This window comes from Aythya fuligula, chromosome 2 (genome assembly GCF_009819795.1).
Source record: "Aythya fuligula isolate bAytFul2 chromosome 2, bAytFul2.pri, whole genome shotgun sequence".
NCBI lineage: Eukaryota > Metazoa > Chordata > Aves > Anseriformes > Anatidae > Aythya > Aythya fuligula.
In genome coordinates, this window is record NC_045560.1 from 146092714 (window position 1) to 146106133 (window position 13420).

Genomic DNA, 13420 nt, shown 5'->3' on the forward strand with positions numbered 1-13420 from the left:
AACGTAAAGGTTCTCTGTCATTCAAGAACAACTCGCTCACTGCATCTTGCCAGTGCACCTTACAATTCTACAAAGACCAGCGGCGGTTGGGTAAGGGAAGACAGGACTTCCCTCATTCCTGGGCCTACTCATTCTTCTTGAGCCAACAAAAGTATCTGCTCTGAAGGTCACTTTGCCAAATTTGCCAGGAACAAGGATCTATGAGAGCCAGCCACCATCAGTGGAGCCCTTCAGTCCCTGCTGACCCAGGACAGAGATTTTTATCGGTGACACGAAAGTGAGCAGCCACCCTTCTGACTACTGGGACCACCTCCTGAATTATTGCAATGGGATGGTTTTGTGTATCTTTTCTGAAAATTTTATCTTCCAGAGATTTTATACTCTGCCTGATTATTTTTTTCTAATCCTCTACTTGCGTTAAAACTTGTTTTGTGAATGTTTTACCTAGAGCCATATACTTTTAAAACACTTCATATTGTATAAAATACATTTACACTGGAGTATATGGATGAAAATGTTTAATGGACTTATGCTAAGCAGCATTAAAGTTACTAAATATGTTTATGGCAGCAGTCTGGTTATTAATCTTGTTTGTAAAGTCTTGTCATTAGTTCTCTTTTTGGAAAGTATCAAAAAACTACTTTGCAGCTCAGTGTGATTCTAGACATACAAAATAAAGGCTAAGATTTCTCAAGAAGACACAACTACATTAGTTTTGTATAGTGGTTTGCTATGTGATACAGCATGAACATCAGTGAGAAGAAGAGCCAGATCAGCTACAACAACACTGTAAATGGGTGCTGCATTTTGGTGTGGTTACTCCCTCACCCTGGAACCTAGAAGTGCACGGCACACTGCAGACTGTGCACAGCTACAGCACCTGCAGCCAGCTGGGACGATGAGGGAAAGATCTTAACTTTTTGCCTGTTTAAACGTACAGAGGATGAATCCCACACGTGGTGTCAATTAAAAAGCTGTCCAAGGTTAGTTGGACTTTGTACCTAACCTGGGAGTTCAAACCTGAGGTGTAAAGATGATGACTAGTGGGTGCTGTTTAAATGTCTTATACCACTTGTAGAAGAAGCCCAGGTAACAGAGTGCAGTTAGCATAGCATGGGAACTTTATTTGCATAGTGAGGAAAGGTGAAACTTTCCCTCTTAACTATCAAAGACAAACAAAGGGCAGTGAAGAGATAAAGGTAAAAACTCCAGTAATGAAAAGGTGGCTTTCGTATGAAAAGGTGGCTAAAAAGCACTGAAAGGACATAAATGTTCTGTTAGCATCTAAGGAGTTTTACTGGTCTTTGAGGAATATCTAAGGAAGGACACAGCATAAAAAGGAACAAGGAAGCCATCACATTCCTTTTTTTTTTTTTTTTTTAAAAAAAAAAAGGCCAGTAATTAATTTTGTATTACTTTGTAAAAAGACGGGTGTGACTCACAAATGGTGTGTGCATGCTGGGATGTCTGTATGCAAATACTGATAGGGAATTAGCACGAACCTTGTGATGGTTATTACAGGTGATATATGCAAGCTGGTTCTAATACGTCTCACTCTTTTCTCCTAAATTAAATGTATAAAAATGTCCCCAAGCCTCTGAGTGATGACCTTGAAGAGCACAATATTAGACTTCTTCAAAGAACAAAGGCAGCCCAGGAGGAGATAGGAATATAAACTGTCACAATGAATTTAAGGTGGATGGAATTAGACCACAGATGCCAAAAAGTGTTTTCATCAAATGTCTCTATGAAGTGAAGCTACAGTGCAGGGATATCCAAAATACCATGCAGGTACCTACTCTTATTGAAACAAAAAAACATTTCATAGTATTTTGGATACTGCTGTTCCACAGCTGCTGCTAAATAAGTTCTCTATAAGGAGACTTCAGAAGGTGCAGGGAGAAGCACTAGTTTGCTATTGCTTAAGAGAAAGGAAAGGATACATTTTAGAAAGCTAAGCTTCTGTTAGAACATACTCAGAAAATGATGCACAGAAAGTGCTTCACCGAAGTCCTGACTTTATTTCTGTCTTCTTGAATACCTGGAAATGACCCAAGGTGACACAGCACCTGCAGTGACTATTGATATGTACAGGATCAGGCTGTTAATGATTTCTCAGGCCTTTGTATATTGGTTATAAATCATAAAGCGAGTAAAGTTATGTTGATGTAAAACACATCTGTAGAAAGAGAGAGGCAGAACCGGACAGAGATCATGCAAATCTGTTCACTTCATAAAAAGTTAAAGAAAAAGCACTGAAAAATCAATAGGCCAGTGTCTTTTCCTCTTTAGCTTCCAAACCCGTCTCACAGCACTGACTCCCATTGCACTTCCTCTAATCCTTGTATTTTTGCAATTGCTTTATAAGTGTAAAAAATGTTGATGTTCCGGTCTGAATTTGAAAAAAAAAACAACATGTTAAGAGAGCATAAAACTCTTGGAGAACTAGTTTGCTCCATTTTTATCTATACAGAGGGAAACTGGTCTCTGAATGCTGGTATCCTGATGCATTTCACAGTCCACTGCCGGGCTTGTACAGAAAGGCTTCCTGGTTGTGTCTGAATATAATGGGGAACCACAAATCCTAAAACTGAAATGCAAACCTAACAATGGACTTTTCAGTCTTATAAAGTCTTATAAAATGGAAAATTGGAAAGTGAGATCATGCTGTATGTTTTTCTGATCTGCATTTTGGACAATTGGTTGTGATACCTTGGCCTTTGTGGAGACATTGGAGACACAAGGAACACCATCAGAAGAAGAAAAAACAAAAAACAAAAAACAAACAAACAAAAAAAAAAATCAGCAATGGAAGTATTATATATATGTGTATTTATTTATTTATTATTATTATTTTAAGTGGAGTCCAGCATGACTCTTCACCTTTCCCCTGGTGGGTTAAGCTGCTGTTGGTCCCTTATGGTGCTCCTGTAAACCTCCTTCCAACCTGGGCAGCCCAGAATTTACTGCAGCTGTACCTGAGGAGTTCCTGGGAAGATAAGTGCTGTTCTCCTGTCACAGATGGGAAGCTCAGAGAGGCTCATGTGCTGAAGGAGACCTGTGGTGGAGAAGAACCCAGTTGCTCAAGGCAAAGGTGGATTTAAATGTGGGCAGGAAGACAGCGGTGTCGTGCGGCCTGTACGTGATCGACAGGGACCATTTCTGTCTCTGTCACGGTTGTATTAAGTCAGGCAACTAGTTACATGGGCTTAAAAGATAGGACTGTTTGTGAAGGTTTATGAGTTAAAGGGAAGATTTATGTGCCAAATTGGCCATTCCTATATCCAACGCTAGTTTCTGGGTATTCTGACCTTCAGTTTGATTATCCAGCTGTAAATACACAGAGTTCCTGCTTGAGGTGTTGGTCTGCCTCCTGCATCTTAGAAGAGGAAACAGATCCTCAGGAATCTGCAGGTTTCAGCTGCTTCCTGCTACACGAAATGTTTGAGCCTTACAAACTTGGCGTTAGGAAAACTACCTGCATCCAGCCCGCCAAGGCACAGCTTGCAGGTCAGAAACCTGAGCTAAGTTTTGGCAACTAATTTGTTCAAGCTGCCTTCCAAGGAAGCACAATGATCAAGTCATCAGGCTTGGATAGGTGTTTGAACACCTTCCTTGCTGTGGGATTAGTACAAATATCTGTAAGGATTCTGGAGACTGTGGGCAATATATTCACACATGCCCAGCAAACCCAGTGTCAGACCTGGTTCCAGAGAGGCTCTTGTGCAAGGACTGGGCCCCAGGGACCTACACTTGATTACAGCATTACTAGTAATCTTTAAGGAATTACTGGAGCTTTTAATCTCATCCATACTTATTTTCTAGTCTTCTCAGCGAAGTGTGGCCCATATCACCAGGCCAGTGCTGTGGAACAGCAAACAGCAGATGAGAACAAGCCCAGAGGGGTTTCCTGCAGAGCAAAGGATCCTCCGCACTCCTCTGGCTGCACAGCCAAGACCTCACACTGCCCCATTTCCCTGTACAAAGGCACTGGAGCTTCAGGGTGATCTGATTACCTTGCTGCAGGTATTGTTTTAGGTTCAATAAACTTTATGACACTAACCATTGAGGCAAAAATTTTTCTTTTAACAAACACTTTTCAACCCCCTTTTTTTTTTTTTTTTTTTTGTCCTTAAAAGGACTATAACCATCTTTCTTTGCAATTAATTTTCAAGTGGAAAGAATATTGTAGCATAAATTAATAATGTAATTACTGATACCATAGGTCTTACTGTTTCCAAATTGAAGGATCTGGAGTTATTTCCAGTTGCCTGGGTCCAGGTGAACACCCTAGCTACATCACAGCTCTATGTGATAGTGTGACCTGAACAGGCATCCCCTCTTCTCCCTGTTTCTTGCCTGGTTTTGGAAAGGAAGCCAGGCATGCAGACAAGCAGGGAGCTGCACCATGATCTGGACAAGCTGGACAACCCAGAAAGCAACGTGGTGTATTTGGATGTGATTCACTCTTAGGTAGGCAACACATGCACAGATGAACTTTGATGGTTCCACCAAGACAACATAGAAGTTAGGGCAAATGGAGGAATTGTGTGGGAGGCCCACTGATTATAAAAGGAGGTTTAAGACTTTAGCAATTCTTTGCATTTGTCCCATGCAATAAGTCGAGGTCTTGAAACTTGAATATGCCTGTTTTTCAAGCTGTAAATACCTTGTGCTGGGATGTGACGTCCTGGGAAACCTGTAGGGCCAGCTTAGAGCCTTGGGCTGTTCAAATAAGAGGCAAGGTGAATCATCACCGGATGCTTTAACCCCAAATTCAGGACCAGAGGGGAAGGGGAAGTGTTCCCCACCTCCCAGGTCGACTTCCCAACATGGTATCAGCTCTAAAGGTTGGAAGAAGGACAGGAATTCTTCCTCTCTGTTCCCTGGCTACAATCAGCATGGACCCTGCATGAGCTGGAGAGCAGAAAGGAGGAGCTGGACAGAGGTGTCATCTGAGTGCTAAGACATGGCTGACCTGACCCGTAGCAGTGACAGCTGTTCCTGGGCTAAAACCCAAGGTTCAGTCCCTGACCTAAAATAAAAAGTAAATATACCCGATAATGAATTTGTCAAACAACATGTCTGGGTCTTAGCTGGAGCAAATGTTCCTAAAAAAGACAGAATACGTCAGAGAGAAATTTCTTGATGAACAAGAGGCCAGATTTTGCTTTTAGTTATATAAATGCAACTTCTTTTGAGGTCGCCAGCAAGGAATCTCACTAATGGAAGTAAGAACAGAATTTTCCCTCAGCACTAAATAGAGCTGACCTTTGAAATAAATGGTATTACAAATTCTTTGGCCTTGTGTCATTTGCTTTTTCTTCTTAGGATCCTGCTGCTGGGATAAGTTATTGCTGGAATAGCTGCTGCCACAAAAGGAAAAAGAGCCTTTGTGTCCATGGCAGACTTAGGAGACATGAAGGCTCCAAGATAAAAACCCAGCACTTGTGGGGTCTCGTTGTTTTAGAGGATCTGACTCATGGGTTGTGATTGGTTTAGGGTTGGCAATGCTGAAACAAGCTAGGTGAGGCACAATGTCACATGGGACTTCTGAGATGAAGAACTACTGCAGTGTCACCACTTAATTGATACCACCAAATTGTGCGTCTCTGCTGGCTGAAAGGATATTAGGAGAAGAAGTTAATGGTGAATTTAACTCATTCATTAATCCCTTATTTTTCTTTAATAAAAAATAAATAAACAACAAGACCTCCAAGGAGAACATTACTTGGTGTAGCTCATGACTTAAACGTGGAGATCAGCCCAGTTAGTGCCGGTAGATGGAGCTACAACCACAGAAAGCCCTTCACTGGCTGCACTGACTTTAGGGACGTCCTTGGCCACTCCGTCTTCAGGGTTTCTCCATACCCTAATTTCCAAATAAGCAAAGCTGCTAGCAGTGCAATTTGGAAGACTCCTTATAAGTTAACTAATTTGTCTGAATGGATGGGGGTCACACTTTCATCTTTTTTGTTATACACGTACACAGCATCATCTTAGTGCCGTACACTACTTCATACTTCTGTCGGTACATTCATATTCCACATTTCATATTTATTGGGAACAATCCCAGTACAGTAACGCAAAGAAAAGCCCCTTTTCTAAGGAGGTAAGAGGCAGCTGGAGATAGCATCCTTCCCTCTTCTCCCTGCAGGACTCAGTTGGCTTTGTTGACCTCTATAAATCACATGTGACTGAAACCCCTGGAGCTCCACTAGGTCAGACAAGTGGAAACTAGCTTTCAGACCTTAAGGGGATTTTGGAGAGATTTCTTTTTCCTAGGGAGTTATGGATGTTAACCAAGTCAGCTCATTTAAAATGGCAGCTGAAGAAATGGAGCCACAGACTTTGCAGAGTTTGCAGATACTAAATTCTTTCAGATAGTTGAATTCTGTGCATGCCATGAAGACTTCATCAAACTGAGCTGGCACAAAGGTGGCAGATGAACTTTAATGTAGATAAATACAGGGCAAAGCATCTAGGAAAAAATGATCTATACCAAACTTGGAACTGAGAGTTACAACTTAGGAAAGACATCTTGGAGCCATTGCTGATGGCTCTCTGAAATCATCAGCTCAGTATGCGATGGCAAGCAAGAAAAGTCAATAAAACACTGGAGCTCATGAGAAAGTTATTAGGAACAGAACAGAGGGTGTAATGTTGCTGAGAGAGAGAGAAAGAAAAAAAGAGAGAGAACAAGAGGAAGAAAGAGAAGAAGAAAGAGGGGAAGAAAGAAAGAGGAAGAAAGAGGGAGGAAAAAAAAGAAAGGAAGGAAGAAAGAAAGAGAAAGAGAGAAAGAGAAAGAGAGAGGAAGAAAGAAAGCGAAAGAAAGAAAGAGAGGAAGAAGGGAAGAGGAGGACAGAGAGGAAGACAGAGAGGAAGAGAGGAAGACAGAAGAAGGGAGGAGGGGAGGGAGAAAGGGAGGGAAGGAGGAAGGGAGGAAAGAGGAAGGAAGGAAGGAAGGAAGGAAGGAAGGAAGGAAGGAAGGAAGGAAGGAAGGAAGGAAGGAAGGAAGGAAGGAAGGAAGGAAGGAAGGAAGGAAGGAAGGAAGGAAGGAAGGAAGGGAGGGAGAGAGAAAGAGAGAGAGAGAGAGAGAGAAAGAAAGAAAGAAAGAAAGAAAGAAAGAAAGAAAGAAAGAAAGAAAGAAAGAAAGAAAGAAAGAAAGAAAGAAAGAAAGAAAGAAAGAAAGAAAGAAAGAAAGAAAGAAAGAAAGAAAGAAGAAAGAAGAAAGAAAGACAGAAAGAAAGAAAGTTAGAAAGAAAGACAGAAAGAAAGAAAGAAAGAAAGACTATGATGGAGAGAAAGAAAGAGAGAAAGAGAGAAAGAGAAAGAAAGAGAGAAAGAGAGAGAGAGAGAGAAAGAGAGAAAGAAAGGAAAGAAAGAAAGAAAGAAAGAAAGAAAGAAAGAAAGAAAGAAAGAAAGAAAGAAAGAAAGAAAGAAAGAAAGAAAGAAAGACTGTGGATACAAACAGTATTAGTATGTTTATGATGGGATTAGGCTAATCAACGAATAATGGGTCAGTGTGTTAAAAGGATGAAGGAGGAACAGATGCTCTGGTGTCCCTGATCCACCAGTTGTGGATTTTGATAGCTAAGGGAAAGAGTTGCACTGTCATGTTCAAACGTTCATCCTAAATAGCAGTTCCTCATGCCACCACCAGAAAGCAGTGGGCTAGATGGCTCACCAGTGTGATTCCTGGGGCATCTCTCACCTTAGGCTGTTCAGCAAAGAAGCTTGTGTCCTTTCAAGTGGTGAAGTTCCCCTGTGGGATACAGCCTCACATACACAGTCCATCCTTGCATTACTGAAATGCTGAGTGCATTTCATCAGAACTGACAGTTTAAAATAAAGCCAGCCAAGTTAATATTTTTAGGAAAATGTACAACTTGTATGCCCCAGCACAAACAGAGATCAAGAAGCTCTGTTTGGTACATATTTGGTACATATGAATAACAGTGCTGGCTCCTGGTCCTTCACATTGCAATGGAAGAACAAGAGGTAAAATCAGGTCATCCTCTTATGCACAGTTTTGGGAACAGTGAATGGATACAATACAAGCTGCCCAAGTTAGCTGAGAAAGTTCTCTTGTCCTTTAACTACTGCTCTTCAGACTTTCCCCAAACAAATATTTCATCAGTGACATGCTGAAAACTAAGCATCTAAGCTTGTACATGTACAAGGTTATTGAAAGAGAAGTTTCACAAAATCTTCCTGTTCTTTCCAAGATACTTTCTGTCCTGTTTCTCTCTCCCCCCGTTCATTACCTTTTCTTCTACAGCTCTGCAAGGGCTGGGCTGCCTGTATGCACTTGCTCATGCATGCGCATGCACACACTTCCTCATCCCACTCACATTTTTTTCTTTCAAAATCCCATAGCATCCTGATTCAAGCCATCTATTTCCTCTGCACTATCTTTTTTTTTTTCTTGTTTGTCTTTTTAATGCAGACCCAGTTTCCTCTATGCAGTGTCTTCAGTCTCAACATGCCTTGCTGATGTTTCATCCCTTCCTCTTCTCATATTCCTCACCCCTTCATTAATCTTCCCTGTTGTCAGCATTTACCAATTATCTTCTGTGTTAGACACAAGACGGGGATGCTAGTCATTGGAGTGACTCGAGCTGTGCCTCTTGTAGAGCTGTGGGACCTCAGGTAACAGGAGTTACACTCTGCTTCTGGGCATGCCACTAGTGCTACGTGTCGAGTCAGGGACCTGACAGGTACCTGCCTTGCCCTTGCAGAACATGCAGCTGCTTGGTTGCGTAGTTACAGGTTGGGTGTTCTGGTGTCTTGTTTTGTTTTTCACTATAGGCAAAGCAGAGCAGCTTTTCCTAATTGCTCCTAGAAAGGTTTTAATGACTTCTGATTAAACTTTTCTCAGAGGACCCAGCAGAAAATAAGCAACTAGCATGGAAAATTTCTGGCAAATCATAAGCAATTGAAAAAGTCTTTTAAAGGAAAAGTGTTGTTTCCTCAATTATAGACTGTTTCCTGCCCTAGCCAGAGCATCTTTAACCCTTCATGCCAAACAAATCCTTTGACATCAAAGAAATTCTGCCTTTTCTGGACAAAATGTCAGCTGTATGATCACCACTGAAAAACCCTTGTATTGCTACAACCAAATATTTTCCATCACAGTCTGAACGGCATTTTCCTCAAGTAAAGGAGGCAGTTTCCTGAGTAACTGAAGTATTTGCTCCCTTCCCAGATCACATCTACTGCTTTTCTAGAGGTCTGATGCTGTGGTGCTGCTCTCCTGGCTGCAGCTGAGCTGTGCCAGCTTACATCAGCCAAGCATCCAACCTGCTCTTTCACTAAAGCTCTTTTTCAACCTTTATGCTTCATTTTTCTTTACCCAGCAACACCGTGAGGGTGGGTAACCACCCACTGGCTGCCACCAATGGCTATCCCAGAAGGCCATGAGCAGATGGAGCAGGTGAAGATGCTCTGAAATGGCTGGAAGAAAACAACCACCACAGTCAGGAGAGACCTCCTGAGCCCCTGGCTCAGATGTGTGCCAGGCAGAAGGGAGCAGGCTTTTAGCAGCAGTGTTTCAGAGACCTTCACAATATCACTCTTCCCTCAGAGAGTATCTTGTATTTGAGTGTGCATTAAAGGGTAGCAAACTGCCACGGGATTCAGTGAGACTCTGTATTCTGTGAAGAGGCAGCCTGGGTTGTCTTTAACAGGAGATGATACAGGTCTGGAAGCTTTCCATTTTCCATCCTGCTGGCTTCAGCAATAATGTCATGTAAATCCAAAGGGAGACAAGTGACCTTCTAGCTCAAGGCACTGTGCTGGTAACACACATAAACAAAGCCTGTAGCTAGAGGGGGGAAGAATTTCACCAAAACAAGGTCTAAGGAGAAGTAATTTCCTTTACCTTTCTGTGCAACACTCTTGTGATAAAAGGTCTCCCCTGAGCGAGTGGTATTTCAGGCCCCTGTCACCTGAGGGGTTTAAACTCACCTCTCCCTTTGTCAGAACAGATCATTAAACAGACACTCATCAGGACCAAAATGGCTCACAAACACACGTCCATGCTGAAGTTACACCATAGTCCATAAAGCAGTCTTGTATTCGCAAGGCAACATCAGTGATGGCTATCTTCCCAATGTGCCCTTGTCTTCTGTTACCAAATGTCTATAGAATATCCATGACAAAATTACACAATTACAGAATGGCTGAGGCTGGCAGGGCCCTCTGGGGTCCATCCGGTCCCACCCCAGCTCAAGCAAGGACACCCAAATCAGGGTGCCCAGGACCACGTCCAGGTGGCTTTAGAAGATCTCCAAAGAGGAGGCTCCACAGCCTCTCTAGGCAACCTGTGCCAGTGCTTGGTCACCCGCACAGGACAGAAATGCTTCCTGACGGTCAGGGGAACCTCCTGTGTTCCTGTTTGTGCCCATTGCCTCTTGTCCTGGCACTGGGCACCACTGAAAAGAGCCTGAATCCATTTGCACGCTCCCTTCAGGTATTTATACACATTGATGAGACCCCCCCGAACCTTCTCTATGCTTTTCTCATTTCTACCTAAGACAGGTTCAAGTTAAAATTTTAATAGCTGTAAAACATGGTCCAGTTCTTGGATTATAGTGTCATTACTAGCCACTATCAGCTTGGATTTTCCCCTCTTCTTGCAGCACATGATGTGCTGACAGCTGTCCCCAGATGCAGTCTCAGGCAAGCCTGCCTCCAACAGCAGTTTGGGATGTCTCCACCCCACTGCTGCTCCTGTCTGAAGGATGCTGCTGCATGTCCCATCCTGGCCCCGTGAAGGACACCTGTCCCAAGGGGAGCTGGCAGCTTTTTCAGGACACAGGCGGGGCATATGTAGCAGCACTTCCAGCAGAAAGGGGAAAAAAAGGGTTTAAAATATTTCCTATCTTTAGCATTTGAAAAATATTGACTGTTCCAGTGTAACAGTGTGCCCCTTGTGGCTTGCTCCACAGCTTAGGCCAGCTCTCCCCTTTGATGTTTTGCCCACAGTATAATAAACTTCAACAGAGAAAAGAAAAACAGCTCGTCTCCTTGAGAGCAATGAACAAATGAACTGCAAATGTGAACTGAAACTGTGCAGTGTTTTTTGCAGCAGCAGATTCTTTTATGTTAAGTGGCCTAAAACGATACTGTAAAATTCAAACAAACAGTCAGCCCAGCTGGAATTTGCCTGGATCTGCCTGGGTAGAAAATGTTGTGTTTAAGATGTTTTAGTCAATTCCTAAATTTTGGTACCTGCAAAAAAAGGGAAAAATACTTTCTTCAGAGCTAGGTAGTTTAGTTCTTCCTTCTGCTCTGACTCTTGGTTTCAGGCAGCTCGGTATCAAAGAAACCAAACTGAAATAAGAAAAATGTAATTTCTGGGAAACAATCAGTTGTGGGAAGAGCAGAGCTCAGGTCCGAGAGTTATAATCAGAAAATAATTTCTGTAAGACTCACCAAAAATGTATGGCCAAATCCTCAGTACCCTATAAGTTAAAAGGGAAATGTTCTCTCTAATCTGTCTTGAACACTTCTCTTGGGAGATTTTTTTCCCCTCTCACTGTGTTCTTTGCTGTTTGTGTCATTCCTGGAAAGGGACTTCTTTTCTACATATCTTCTAATTTTGTGGTGGGGATTGTGGACTCTGGCAAAGTGCCAGAGTTTGAAGACTTTCAACACCAAAAGTTTCTAAGAAAGAAATTATGTCAGATAGACTTTCTTACCTCATATGACACTTGGCCTGAGACTTAGTGCTGTTATTTTATTTTTTTTTTTTCTAGTATGCTGTAAGAAAGCTACACTAGACTGGTAGAGCAGACTGTAGATTATCTTCTGAGCAGTTCTTCACAGGTTTTATCCACAGAGGAGCAGAAAACTTTACCAGGAGAATGTAGTGCATCAACAGGAGCAACATGCCACATGAGCTAAATTTGGGACCTATTTTTGAAAGCGTGTATCTGATGTAAAAGGCTCAACACCATAGCTTTTTTAAGTCATGAAAGGCAAGCTCCTCAGAGACCTGAATTATGACTGTTGTGCACATTGCCATACCTAAATATGGGCTCAGACCCCAAGCTGGACTTTCCTGACTGGATGCAGGGTGGGAGGGCAGGTAAGGCATCCCAGTGCACAGATGGTACCTCATTTTTAAAGTATCCCATAACCAAGTATAATGGAAGAAGGTCCAAGAGATGAGATGTGCCTCGTGCTCATCACACACCTGTTTGCAAGCCATGTCTGTGCACACATCAGTACACAAAGGGCAACAGGCCCCCCACACCTCACTGACCCCAGGCAGGGATGCTGAGGACAGTGCAATAGGCAACACCATGTCTTGCTCTCCCTGTTGGCATCTGTCTTAACTTCTGAATTTCATGTGGTCCTGAGCAATAATGGAAGACCTGGACTGGAGACCAGTGCTCAACAAGGAGTGTTCTTCTCTGAAGATGCTGCAGAACTCACTGTTAGAGAATTGGGGTACATCATGGGACTGTGTATGGATGTATCTGCAGACAGAGAATACCGGGAACTGTTCTTTCAAGACAGAGAAGACCCCATGGTCTTCTCTTTCTAGGGTTAGAAAAAGTCTATTTCCATGAAGAGTTTCTACATAATTTTTCTGCTCTAAAGTTCAGCCCTTGTATGATGTAAACCCATGCAAGATGCCCCTGCTACAGGATGCCCAAAAGACCCTTTTGATGATCCCTTTGACTCCACGATGCTCCAAGGCACCGAGGGTCCCAGAATGAAAACCACAACTGGGGTGCCTGTGACAAAGGCTGTGATGTGGGCATCCCAAGAAAGTTAGAAGCATGCTTCTGCCAGGAGTCTTCCAGGTAAAGTGTTAAGGACAAGTCCGCTTGCCTAGCAGGTGTGAAATTTCACCACAGAAATGCACATAGACACAGACTGCAAGTCCCTGGCAAGCGATTTTTGTACAATTTCCATGCCAAGTGCTCATGCTAACAGCTTTGCATGCAAGTCAGAGCAAAACTGAGTCCCAGTTCCAACATTCTCCTGCTCCCACATGGCTTTCCCTGAAATCACCTTGCATGTCACGGTTGCTTAGCATTGAGTACTGTAGTTACAGTTGACAAGACCTCAGATTTATGCAGGCCATAAGCTAACACACCAGAAGAGGTTTGCACAAACTGAGCCAGTTCTGCACAGAAGCAGTGGTGCTCCTGTCACATCACTGCAGCACGCATGGGTGCCCACCTGGCTATGTGCTAGCTGGGCTGGGCTGACACCCAGGACTGGAAGAGATAATGTTCTCCCATCCCCTGCAAAATGAGGGTCAGGGTTTGCTGTTTGCTCAAGAGCAATATTCCGGGGGGTGGTAAGAAAGGTGCCAGACAACTTGCTTCCAATGTGACAGAGGACTTACAAGCCAAGTGACAACAGGACACAGTATTCAATTATTGCAGGTGAAGTCCCT